This window comes from Heterodontus francisci, chromosome 6 (genome assembly GCF_036365525.1).
Source record: "Heterodontus francisci isolate sHetFra1 chromosome 6, sHetFra1.hap1, whole genome shotgun sequence".
Taxonomy (NCBI): Eukaryota; Metazoa; Chordata; class Chondrichthyes; order Heterodontiformes; family Heterodontidae; genus Heterodontus; species Heterodontus francisci.
In genome coordinates, this window is record NC_090376.1 from 57,660,725 (window position 1) to 57,674,990 (window position 14,266).

Sequence of the window (14,266 nt, forward strand, 5' to 3'; positions counted from 1 at the left end):
AGGTGCAAGAATTATAGAGAGGTTGTAATGGGGGATTTTAATTATCTGAATATAGACTGGGACAGTAGTAGTGTGAAGGGCAGAGGGGAAAAAGTTCCTGGAGTGTGTTCAGGAAAATTTTCTTCAGCACTATGTATCCAGCCCAACTAGAAAAGAGGTATATGAACATATGAATTATGAGCAGGAGAAGGCCATTTAGCACCTCGAATCTGCTCTGCCATTTGATAAGATCATGGCTGATCTGATTGTGGCTTCAACTCTACTTTCCTGTCTACCTGCTACAACCTTTGACTCCCTTATCAATCAAGGATCTATCTAACTCAGCCTTAAAAATATTCAATGACCTTGCCTTCGCTGCTTTCTAAGGAAGAGAATTCCACAGACTAACAACCCTCCGAGAGAAAAAATATATCTTAATTTCCGTCTTAAATGAGAGACCACTTATTTTTAAACTGAGTCCCCTAGTTCTAGTCTCTCACACAAGGGGAAACATCCTCTCAGCAACCACTCTGTCAAGTCCCCTCAGGACTTGAGGGGATAAGATCCACTCAATAAGATCAATAAGATCCACCTCTAATTCTTCTAAACTCCTATCGATACAGGCCCAACCTGTCCAATGTTTCCTCATAAGATAACCCCTTCATCGCAGGAATCAGTCGAATTAACCTTCTCTGAACTGCTTCTAATGTAACTATATCCTTTTTTAAGTAAGGAGACCAAAGCTGTACACAGTACCCCAGATTTGGTCCCACCCATGCCCTGTACAATTGTAGCAAACTGTTGCCTTCCTAATCACTTGCTGCACCTGCATACTAACTTTTTGTGATTCATGTAGCAGGACACCCAGATCCCTCTGTGCCACAGAGTTCTGCGATCTCTCTCCATTTAAATAATATACTGTTTTTCTGTTCTTCCTGCCAAAGTGGACAAGTTCACATTTTCCCACATTCTCCTCCATCTGCCAGATTTTTGCCCACTCACTTAACCTATTTATATCCTTTTGCAGACTCGTTATATGTCCTCATCACAACTTACTCTCCTACCTATCGTTGTGTCATCAGCAAATTTAGCAACCATACATTCAGTCCCGTCATCCAAATCATTGATATAGATTGAAAATAGTTGAGGCCCCAGCACTGATTCCTGTGGAACTCCACTAGTTACAGCTTGCCAACCTGAAAATGCTCCAAAATTTAGCAACCATACATTCAGTCCCGTCATCCAAATCATTGATATAGATTGAAAATAGTTGAGGCCCCAGCACTGATTCCTGTGGAACTCCACTAGTTACAGCTTGCCAACCTGAAAATGCTCCATTTATTCCTACTCTCTGCTCCCTGTTAGCTAACCAATCCTCTATCTGTGCTAATAAAAACAAGAAATGCTGGAACCACTCAGCAGGTCTGGCAGCATCTGTGAAAAGAGAAGCAGAGTTAACGTTTCGGGTCAGTGACCCTTCTTCGGAACTGACAAATATTAGAAAAGTCACAGGTTATAAGTAGGTGAGGTGGGGGTGGGGCAAGAGATAACAAAGGAGGTCGAGATTGGACCAGGCCACATAGCTGACCAAAAGGTCACGGAGCAAAGGCAAACAATATGTTAATGGTGTGTTGAAAGACAAAGCATTAGTACAGATTAGGTGTTAATACACTGAATATTGAACAGCAGCAAGTGCAAACCTGAAAAAAAACAGTGGGTAAGCAAACTGAACAAACTAAGATGAAATGAAATAAATGCAAAAAAAAAATTGTAAAAAATGTAAAAAAGAATGTAAAAAAAAGGAAGAAAAAATAACTAAAAATGAAAGTAAAATGGGGGGCTGTCATGCTCTGAAATGATTGAACTCAATGTTCAGTCCGGCAGGCTGGAGTGTGCCTAATCGGTAGAAGAGATGCTGTTCCTCGAGCTTGCGTTGATGTTCACTGGAACACTGCAGCAATCCCAGGACAGAGATGTGAGCATGAGAGCAGGGGGGAGTGTTGAAATGGCAAGCAACCGGAAGCTCAGGGTCCTGCTTGCGGACTGAGCGGAGATGTTCCGCAAAGCGGTCACCCAGTCTGCGCTAATATGTTACCACTTACACCAGGAGCTCTTATTTTGATGTGGCACCTTATCAAATGCCTTTTTGAAATCCAAGTACATCACATCCACAGGTTCCTCTTTATCCACATCCAGGCTGGATTTTGTTGAGGAGGCGGGGATCCTGGCACCAGGCCAGGATTTTATTTATGTCTTCTACAGTGAAGACAGACTCAAAATATCTGTTCAACGCTTCTGCCATTTCTTTACTTCCCATTATTAATTCCCCAGACTCACTCGCTAGAGGATCAATGCTCACTTTAGTTACTCTTTTCCTTTTTAAATACTTGTAGAAACTCTTTCTGTCCATTTTTATATTTATAGCTAGCTTTCTCTCATATTCTAATTTCTCCCTCCTTATTTTTTTCATCATTCTTTGCTGGTTTTTAAATTTTGTCCAATCTTCAGACCTACCACTAATCTTCGCAGAATTGTATGCTTTTTCTTTCAATTTGATACTATCCTTAACTTCCTTAGTTAGCCATGGGCGGTGCGTCCTTCTTGTAGAGTTTTTCTTTCTCACTGGAATATTTCTTTTCTGAGTGCTATGAAATAACTCCTTAAACGTCTACCACTGCATCTCTACTGTCCTACCCTTTAACCTAATTTCCCAGTTCACTTTAGCCAGCTCTGCCTTCATATTCTTGTAATTGACTTTATTTAAGCTTAAAACAGTAGTCTTCGACCCACACTTCTCACCCTCAAACTGAATGTGAAAACGATAATGTTATGATCACTGCTACCTAGAGGATCCTTTACTATGAGGTCATTAATTAATTGCACATTACCAGGTCTAGAATAGCCTGCACTCTGAGTAGGCCTAAGGCCTGCAGCCACTACTTTTTGTACTTTTTATGTTTTTGCATTTTACTTTACTTTTGTTTTTTTTTAAACCTGTATTAAACTTGTCGTGAATTTTTAAAGTAAAAACAAGAAATGCTGGAAATATTCAGCAGGTCTGGCAGCATCTGTGGAGAGAGAAGCAGAGTTAACGTTTCAGGTCAGTGACCCTTCTTCAGGTTACTTTGTAGACATTGATTAAAAACTAAGTGCTCTTGTACTCTGATTAAGTCAAGTAATTAATCAATTATGGAATCAATGGCAATCAATAGTATGAACTTGTTTTTCCTCAAGAACTTTTTCTTTTTGTTTTCATGCTAGTCAGGGTAGGCCATGCACAGCTGTTGTTTTGTCTAAACTACTGTTTTCTTGAAAATAACGGTTGTTTCCCATTGTTTAAACAGAAGTCAGTTCTTACGGTATTTGATGAACCTTGAACTACAAGCCAGGACAATGGATAACCTTGCACATGGGTGGTCCACTACGATGTGGTATCAGAAGATGGAGTTTAATTGATGGACAATATAACCTAATTGATGGCAGATGAGAGACACCATCAAAGGATGTGGTAAACAGCCTGACAGCCTCGTAGTGCCTGTGAGAAGAATTCTATGAGGCCTCATGGTTGTCAGACTCTTGTTTTGAGAAAGTCTGATAGAGGCCTCGGAAATCTGGAATGGAGCCAGAAATTGGACTTAAAGGGGCATAGCATCCAACGTTCAGGGCTGCAGCCAGAGTGGATTAGTCAACCACTGAAGACTAAGGAGGAAGGGACGTCGACAGAGTGACTGACCGGGGAGTCCACCCCCATGCAAGGTTCTCCGGAGACTTTGTGATGTATGTACTAAGGGGGCACAGTACCATTTTAGGGAGCTGTCGTGAACAGACTAATTTGGGGTTAGAGCAGTGTGCTGTAGATGTTTTTTGTCTTTCTATACTCTTTTCCTTGCTTTCTTTTTAATAGTTATTTTTCTTTCCTTTTTTATCATTAATAATTGTTTAATAATTACTCAGTAAAATTACTGTTTTAACACATTATTTGGTGTTGAGTCATTCATTCCTGTTATGTCTAGAGTATGGCTCCGAACCTAAGTGAGACTCCGCAGGGGACTCTCATGCCCCACATCTGGTTGATTCTAGAATGCTGCTCTAAGAAATTGTCCTGAATACATTCTACAAACTCATCTTCCAGGCTACCTTTGTCAATCTGCTTTGTCTATTCTATATGTAGATTAAAATCACCCATGATTATTGCTGTACCTTTCTTCCAGTATATTCTGCCCTACAGTGTAGCTACTGTTAGGGGTCTATAAACTACACCCACAAGTGACTTCTTACCTATGCTATTTCTTATCTCTACTTAAACTGATTCTACATCTTGATCTTTAAAACTAAGGTCATCTCTCAATATTATACTAATGTCATCCTTAATTAACAGAGTTATCCCACCAACTTCTCCTAGCTTCCTGACCTTCCGAATTGTCAAGTACCATTGAATAGTCAGGTCCCAGCTTTGGTCACCTTGCAGCCTCATCTCTGTAGGGGCTATCAAGTCATACATACTTATTTCCATTTGTGCTGACAATTCATCCGTTTTGTTACGAATGCTGCATGCATTCCGATACATGGCCTTTAGTTCTGTCTTTTTGCTACTTTTGCAAACTCTGGCCTTATGTGCTGGCACACTCTTAAGTTTGTATGCTCTGTCCGTGTCTGCCATGCTCTGATTAACATTACCCTTATTGCTACCTTGCTCTATTGCCTTGTCCTTTCCCTTTAATTTACCACATCTTTTCTCACGTGATCCGCCTCCCCCCCACCCACCAACTATTTAGTTTAAAGCCCTCTCTATCGCACTAGCTATATGACTCACCAGAATACTGGTCCCAGCATGGTTCAAATTAAGACAGTTCCAGTGGTACAGCTCCCATAGCCCCTAGTGCAGATGCCAGTGCCCCATGAATCAAAACCATTCTGCCTACACCAATCTTTGAGCCATCCATTCAGCTCCCTAATTTTATTTACCCTATACCAATTTGCTCATGGCTCAGGTAATAATCCAGAGATAATTACCTTTGTGGTTCTGTTTTTTTAATTTAGCCCTAGCTGCTCATATTCCTGAAGCAGAACCTCTTTCCTAGTCCTATCTATGTCATTGGTACCTACAACTGAATGCTGCCCTTCCCACTGCAAGTTCCTCTCCAACCCTGAGCAGATGTCCCAAACCCTGGCACCGGGCAGGCAACACAGCCTTCTGGACTCTTGTTCTCGGCTACAGAGTACTGTGTCTATCCCCCTCACTATATTGTCTCCGATTACCACTATGTTCCTATTTACTCCCCCAGCTTGAGTGGCTGCCTGCACCACAGTGCCATGCTCAGTTTGCTCATCTACCCCACAGCCACCGCTCTCATCCATACAAGCTGAAAGAACGTCACTGCACTGCTAGACCTGGTTCTAGGGAATGAGGTGGGCCAAGTGGATCAAATGTCATTAGGGGAACATGATCATTGTATCATAAGGCTTATGTTAGTTAGGGAAAAGGACAAGGAACAATCCAGAGTAAGAATAATGAACTGGGGGAAGGCCAACTTCAATGGGGTAAGAATGGGAACCTAAAATGTAGTGCCAGTGTACAGGATGTTGAGAGTAGTGAGGTCAGGGATAAGGTTACAAGGACGCAAGAGGGCACTGGCAAGCAAGAACCTGGTTTAAAGTGTGGCTACTTCAACGCCAGGAGCATCTGGAATAAGGTGGGTGAGCTTGCAGCATGGGTTGGTACCTGGGATCTCGATGTAGTGGCCATTTCGGAGACATGGGTAGAGCAGGGGCAGGAATGGATGTTGCAGGTTCCGGGATTTAGATGTTTCAGTAAGAACAGAGAAGATGGTAAAAGAGGGGGGGGGTGTGGCATTGTTAATCAAGGACAGTATTACAGCGACAGAAAGGACGTTTGAGGACTCGTCTACGGAGATAGTATGGGCCGAGGTTAGAAACAGGAGAGGTGAGGTCACCCTGTTGGGAGTCTTTTATAGACCTCCAAATAGTTCCAGAGATGTAGAGGAAAGGATAGCGAAGATGATTCTCGACAGGGGCGAGAGTAACAGGGTAGTTGTTATGGGGGACTTTAACTTTCCAAATATCGACTGGAAATACTATAGTTCGAGTACTTTAGATGGGTCAGTTTTTGTCCAGTGTGTGCAGGAGGGTTTTCTGACACAGTATGTAGACAGGCCAACCAGGGGCGATGCCACATTGGATTTGGTACTGGGTAATGAACCCGGCCAGGTGTTAGATTTAGATGTAGATGAGCACTTTGGTGATAGTGATCACAATTCGGTTAGGTTTACCTTAGCGATGGGCAGGGACAGGTATATACCGCAGGGCAAAAATTATAGCTGGGGGAAAGGAAACTATGATGCGATTAGGCAAGATTTAGGATGCGTAGGATGAGGAAGGAAACTGCAGGGGATGGGAACAATCGAAATGTGGAGCTTATTCGAGGAGCAGCTACTGCGTGTCCTTGATAAGTATGTACCTGTGAGGCAGGGAGGAAGTTGTCGAGCGAGGGAGCCGTGGTTTACTAAAGAAGTTGAAGCGCTTGTCAAGAGGAAGAAGAAGGCTAATGTTAGGATGAGACGTGAAGGCTCAGTTAGGGCGCTTGAGAGTTACAAGCTAGCCAGGAAGGATCTAAAGGGAGAGCTAAGAAGAGCAAGGAGAGGACACGAGAAGTCATTGGCGGATAGGATCAGAGAAAACCCTAAGGCTTTCTATAGGTATATCAGGAATAAAAGAATGACTAGAGTTAGATTAGGGCCAATCAAGGATAGTAGTGGGACGTTGTGTGTGGAATCAGAGGAGATAGGGGAAGTGTTAAATGAATATTTTGCGTCAGTATTTACAGTAGAGAAAGAAAATGTTGTCGAGGAGAATACTGAGATTCAGGCTACTAGGCTAGATGGGATTAAGGTTCACAAGGAGGAGGTGTTAGCAATTTTGGAAAGTGTGAAAATAGATAAGTCCCCTGGGCCAGATGGGATTTATCCTAGGATTCTCTGGGAAGCTAGGGAGGAGATTGCAGAGCCTTTGTCCTTGATCTTTATGTCGTCATTGTCGACAGGAATAGTGCCGGAAGACTGGAGGATAGCAAATGTTGTCCCCTTGTTCAAGAAGGGGAGTAGAGACAGCCCTGGTAATTATAGACCTGTGAGCCTTACTTCGGTTGTGGGTAAAATGTTGGAAAAGGTTATAAGAGACAGGATTTATAATCATCTTGAAAAGAATAAGTTCATTAGCGATAGTCAGCACGGTTTTGTGAAGGGTAGGTTGTGCCTCACAAACCTTATTGAGTTTTTCGAGAAGGTGACCAAACAGGTGGATGAGGGTAAAGCAGTGGATGTGGTGTATATGGATTTCAGTAAGGCTTTTGATAAGATTCCCCATGGTAGGCTGTTGCAGAAAATACGGAAGTATGGGGTTGAAGGTGATTTAGAGCTTTGGATCAGAAATTGGCTAGCTGAAAGAAGACAGAGGGTAGTGGTTGATGGCAAATGTTCATCCTGGAGTTTAGTTACTAGTGGTGTACCGCAAGGATCTGTTTTGGGGCCACTGCTGTTTGTCATTTTTATAAATGACCTGGAAGAGGGTGTAGAAGGGTGGGTTAGTAAATTTGCGGATGACACTAAGGTCGGTGGAGTTGTGGATAGTGCCGAAGGATGTTGTAGGGTACAGAGGGACATAGATAGGCTGCAGAGCTGGGCTGAGAGATGGCAAATGGAGTTTAATGCAGAAAAGTGTGAGGTGATTCACTTTGGAAGGAGTAACAGGAATGCAGAGTACTGGGCTAATGGGAAGATTCTTGGTAGTGTAGATGAGCAGAGAGATCTTGGTGTCCAGGTACATAAATCCCTGAAAGTTGCCACCCAGGTTAATAGGGCTGTTAAGAAGGCATATGGTGTGTTAGCTTTTATTAGTAGGGGGATCGAGTTTCGGAGCCACGAGGTCATGCTGCAGCTGTACAAAACTCTGGTGAGACCGCACCTGGAGTATTGAGTGCAGTTCTGGTCACCACATTATAGGAAGGATGTGGAAGCTTTGGAAAGGGTGCAGAGGAGATTTACTAGGATGTTGCCTGGTATGGAGGGAAGGTCTTACGAGGAAAGGCTGAGGGACTTGAGGTTGTTTTCGTTGGAGAGAAGGAGGAGGAGAGGTGACTTAATAGAGACATATAAGATAATCAGAGGGTTAGATAGGGTGGATAGTGAGAGTCTTTTTCCTCGGATGGTGATGGCAAACACGAGGGGACATAGCTTTAAGTTGAGGGGTGATAGATATAGGACAGATGTCAGAGGTAGTTTCTTTACTCAGAGAGTAGTAGGGGCGTGGAACGCCCTGCCTGCAACAGTAGTGGACTCGCCAACTTTAAGGGCATTTAAGTGGTCATTGGATAGACATATGGATGAAAATGGAATAGTGTAGGTCAGATGGTTTCACAGGTCGGCGCAACATCGAGGGCCGAAGGGCCTGTACTGCGCTATTATGCCTAATTCTAATTCTAATTCTAATTCTAATGGCTCTGACCCATATAAATTGGAATTGAAGGTTGGTAGGCAAAACAGTAACTGAACAATGCTTTTTAAGAAGAGATGGTTCAGGCATGGTCAAAGTATATTCCCACAAAGGGGCAAGGTAGGACAAACAAATCCAGAGCTCCCTGGATGTTGAAAGAGATAGAGATTATGATGAAGAATAAAAAGTGTGCCTATGACAGATGGCAGGTGGATAACACAGCCAAGAACCAGGTGGAATATAGAAGGTTCAGAGGGGAAGTGAAAAAGCAAATAAGAGAAGCAAAGAGAGAGTATGAAAAGAGACTGGCAGCTAACATAAAAGGGAATCCAAAGTCTTCTACGGGCATATTAATAGTAAAAGGGTGGTGAAAACCCATCTGGTTCACTAATGTCCTTTAGGGAAGGAAATCTGCTGTCCTTACCTGGTCTGGCCTACATGTGACTCCAGAGCCACAGCAATGTGGTCGATTCTTAAATGCCCTCTGAAATGGCCTAGCAAGCCACTCAGTTGTATCTAACCACTACGAAGTCAATAAGAAAGAATGAAACTGGACGGACCACCCAGCATCGACCTAAGCATCGGAAATGACAATGGCAAACCCAGCACCGTCAAACCTGCAAAGTTCTCCTAACTAACATGTGGGGGCTTGTGCCAAAGTTGGGAGAGCTGTCCCACAGACTAGTCAAACAACAGCCTGACATCGTCATACTCACGGAATCATACCTTACAGATAATGTCCCAGACACTGCCATCACTATCCCTGGGTATGTCCTGTCCCACTGGCAGGACAGACCCAGCAGAGGTGGCGGCACAGTGATATACAGTCAGGAGGGAGTTGCCCTGGGAGTCTCAACATCGACTCCGGACCCCATGAAGTGTCATGGCATCAGGTCAAACATGGGCAAGTAAACCTCCTGCTGATTGCCGCCTACCGCCCTCCCTCAGCTGATGAATCAGTACTCCTCCATGTTGAACACCACTTGGAGGCAGCACTGAGGGTGGCAAAGGTGCAGAATGTACTCTGGGTGGGGGACTTTAATGTCCATCACCAAGAGTGGCTCGGCAGCACCACTACTGACCAAGCTGGCCGAGTGCTAAAGGACATAGCCGCAAGATTGGATATGAGGCAGGTGGTGAGGGCAGCAACAAGAAGGAAAAACATACTTGATCTCGTCCTCACCAATCTGCCTGCCGCAGATACAATATTGTCAATGACAATATTGGTAGGAGTGACCGCCGCACAATCCATGTGGAGACTAAGTCCCACCTTCACATAGAGGATACTTTCCATCATGTTATGTGGCACTACCACTGTGCTAAATGGGATAGATTTCGAACAGATCAAGCAATGCAAAACTGGGCATCCATGAGGCGCTGTGGGCCATCAGCAGCAGCAGAATTGTACTCAAACATAATCTGTAACCTCATGGCCTGTCATATTCCCCACTCTACCGTTACCATCAAGCAGCATGCGATAGACAGGGCTAAGCGATTCCACAACCAACGGATCAGATCTAAGCTCTGCAGTCCTGCCACATCCAGCCGTGAATGATGGTGGACAATTAAACAACTAACTGGAGGAGGTGGCTCCACAAATATCCCCATCCTCAATGACGGGGAGCCCAGCACATCAGTGCGAAAGATAAGGCTGAAGCATTTGCAACAATCTTCAGCCCAGTTGATGATCCACCTCGGCCTCTTCCTGAAGTCCCCAGCATCACAGCTGCCAGACTTCAGCCAATTCGAATCACTCTGCATGATATTAAGAAACAACTGAAGGCGCTGGATTCTGTGAAGGCTATGGGCCCTGACAATATTCCGGCAATAGTACTGAAGACCTGTGCTCCAGAACTTGCCATGCCCATAGCCAAGCTGTTCCATATAAATACTGTGACTACAAAAGCAGGTTGGAGGATAGGAATCCTGCAGCAAGTAACTCGCCTCATGACTCTCCCAATGCCTGTCCACCATCTACAAGGCACAAGTCAGGGGTGTGATGGAATACTCTCCACTTGCCTGGATAGGTGCAGCTCCAACAACACTCAAGAAGCTCGACACCATCCAGGACAAAGCAACCCACTTGATTGGCACCCCATCCACAAACATTCACTCCCTCCACCACTGATGCACAGTGGTAGAAGTGTGTACCATCTACAAGATGCACTGCAGCAATGCACCAAGGCTTCTTAGACAGCACCTTCCAAACCCGCGACCTCTACCAACTAGAAGGACAAGGGCAGCAAATGTATCAGAGCACCACCATCTGCAAGTTCCCCTCCAAGTCACACATCATCCTGACTTGGAACTATATCGCCATTCCTTCACTATCACTGGGTCAAAATCCTGGAACTCCATTCCTAACCGCACTGTGGGTGTACCTACCCCAGATGGACTGCAGCAGTTCAAGAAGACAGCTCACCACCACCTTCTCAAGGGCAATTAGGGATGGGCAACAAATGCTGGCCTAGGCAGCGACACCCACATCCCATGAATGAATTAAAAAAAAGAAAGGAGGAGTGGGGCTGACTAGGGACCAAAAAGGTGATTTACACATGGAGGCAGGTGGCATGGCTGAGGTATTAAATAAATACTTTGCATCTGTCTTTACAAGGAAGAAGATGCTGCACAAGTTGTGGTGAAAGAGGAGGTAATTCAGACACTTGAAGGGTTTAAGATTGATAAGGAGGTGATATTGGATAGGCTAGCTGTACTTAAAGTTGATAAGGCACCAGGACTGGATTGGATGCATCCAAGGATACTGAGGAAAATGTGAGTGAAAATTGTGGATGCACTGACCATAATTTTCCAGTCTTCCTTAGATTCAGGGGTGATACCAGAGGACTGGGGAATTGCAAATGTTACAAACTTGTTCAAAAAAGGTGTAAAAATAAGCCCAGCAACTACAGGCCAATCAGTTTAACTTCAGTGGTAGGGAAGCTTCTTGAAATGATAATTCGGGACAAATGCAGGTTAATTAAGGAAAGCTAGCATGGATTTGTGAAGAAAAAATTATGTTTAACTAACTTGCTGGAGTTTTTTGATGAGGTAACAGATAAGGTTGATCAGGGCAATGCTGTTGATGTGGTGTACATGGACTTACAAAAAGCATTTGATAAAGTGCCACACAACAGACTTTTGAGCAGTTATAGCTTATTGCATAAAAGGGACAGTAGCAGCATGGATACAAAATTATCTAAGTGACAGGAAACAGAGAGTAGTAGTTAATGGATGTTTTTCGGACTGGCAGAAGGTTTTTAGTGGAGTTCCCCAAAGGTTGTTAGTACTCTTGCTGTTCCTGATATATATTAATGACCTGGACCTTGGTGCACAGGGCACAGTTTCAAAATTGCAAATGATACAAAACTGGAAATATTGTGAACTGTGAGAAGGATAGTGTGGAACTTCAAAAGGACATAGACTGGTTGGAGGAATGGGTAGACATGTGGCAGATGAAATTTAATGCAGAGAAGTGTTAAGTGATTCATTTTGGTTGGAAGAATGCAGAGAGGCAATATAAAATAAAGGATACAATTCTTAAGGAGTACAGGAGCAAAGGGACCTGGGTGTATATGTGCATACATCATTGAAGGTGGCAGGACAGGTTGAGAGAGTGGTTAGAACCACAGAAGAACTATAGAAAATAATCCTAGGCTTCATTAATTACAAAAAGAAAAGAAGTTATGTTAAACTTGAAAAGAATACTGGTTCAACCTTGGAGTATTGTGTTCAGTTCTGGATGTCACACTTTAGGAAAGATGTGAAGGCATTGGAGAGGGTGCAGAAAAGGATCACAAGAATTGTTCCAAGGATGAGGAACTTCAGTTACATAGATAGATTGGAGAAATTGGGACTGTTTTCTTTGGAAAAGAGAAGTTTGAGAGGAGATTTGATAGAGGCGTTTAAAATCATGCGGGGTCTGGACAGGGTATATACGGAAAAACTGTTCCTGTTGTTGGAGGAATTGAGAACAAGAGGGCACAGATTTAAAGTAATTGGCAAAAGAATTAATAGTGACATGCGGAAAATCTTTTTCACGCAGTGATTGGTTAGGATCTGGAATGCACTGTCTGAGAGTGTGGTGGAGGCAGGTTCAATTGGATTGTTATCTGAAAAGGAAGAATGTGCAGAGAAGGTGGAGGAGTGGCACGAGGTAAACTGCTCTTTTCGGAGAGCCGGTGCAGACACGATGGGCCGAATGACCTCCTCCTGTGCTGTAACAATTCTATGATTCTGTGATTTTTACAACCTTGTCATACAATAGCGAGTCTCTCTCTAAACCTTTCTAACTCCCTCTCTAAAACCCATCTCTCTGACCAAGCTGTTATTTACTTGTCTTAATATTTCCTTTTGTGGTTAGGTATTAAATTGTTACGCTCCAGTAAAGCGCCTTGAGCAGTTTAGTTACTTCAAAGGCGTTATATAAATGCAAGTTGCTGCTTGTTTCACTTTACTGGTCTGTTCTTTAACGCCTCTCCTCATTCCTCAGACTACACTGAGGCATGGAACAAGGCTGGTTTACCTGCAGTCATCAGGTTAAGGCTCCAATGCAGGATATTAAACGTAATCAATTCATCAGTCATTTTGCCAAGAAGCACAGATTACAACCATAAAATATATAAAAAACGAGTAATTAGCTAATTTTCTGTTACATGGTATTGAAAAATCATGATTAGTCCAGAGATAAATAAATAAATAGATACGATTCTCGATTGTGCTGTACACAGGCAATGATCTGTAAAGAATCGCTCATTCAGAAATGTCGAAGATCTGTTTTACAGAAAATTAGATTGTACAGACCCAACATCTCTCGCCTTTAAGGATTTATCTTATTTCTTGAAACTATTTATTCTTTTCATTTGTACAAGCTATATGGAATCGTATGTTGCACGTATGCTGGGCGATTTCTAAAACCATAATCCCACATTTACATTTTCAAACCCCTGGGTGTTAGACATGAGTCTCACAAAGTAGATTTTCTGCTGGATCTAGTAAGGTCCATGCAGGCTTTACACTTTGCCTTTCGAATCTGGCGTATGTTTGAAAAAAAAAACCCTACGTATCTTGTCGTAAAGCGCTGACAGTTGGAACAGAAGAAAAAATGCATTGAAAAGCAATTTCGGTCATTAGTCAATGATCTTTTTCCGGAGCACGCGGTAGAAAATGGTTGTAAATGGGAAATTCAAATAGAACGAGGAAGGTCTTTAGTTTTCAATTAAATCTTGCAACATTATTCACCGTTACGTGATCTCCGGAAATCCTACTTCAAAACAGGAAAATATGAAATCATATATATTATGTTAATTATTGACTTTCGGTGCATATGTAATAAATTTCATTTCCGTATGCTAAATCGCCCATGGTATGAGCCAACCGCGGTTCTCCAGATGGGCAATAGGATCCCGATTTGTGTCTGAAACACCAGACTTGATGGATAACAACCACTGAGTCAATATTATTCGCTGATATGAAACAATAGGATCAGCAATACACGCACAATGACTAATACAAGTCGCATCAATGAAATGACAGTGATGCGTATTCACATATGTACAGGGAGCCTAACGCTGTAGCACAGAAATTCCTCCTGATCTTTCGTATCTTCCTGATATTTTGAGGGCTACCAAATCCTTCCTTGGTAAACCCGTGGATGCAGCTTTCTCTGTAAGCATGGGTCAAATTAATAATCATAACACATCATGAAAAATAAATGTGTGATTTTAGAGTCTGTATATAGACCGTGGCTAACTTTTAAAATTAAAACTTAATTTTCAATTTT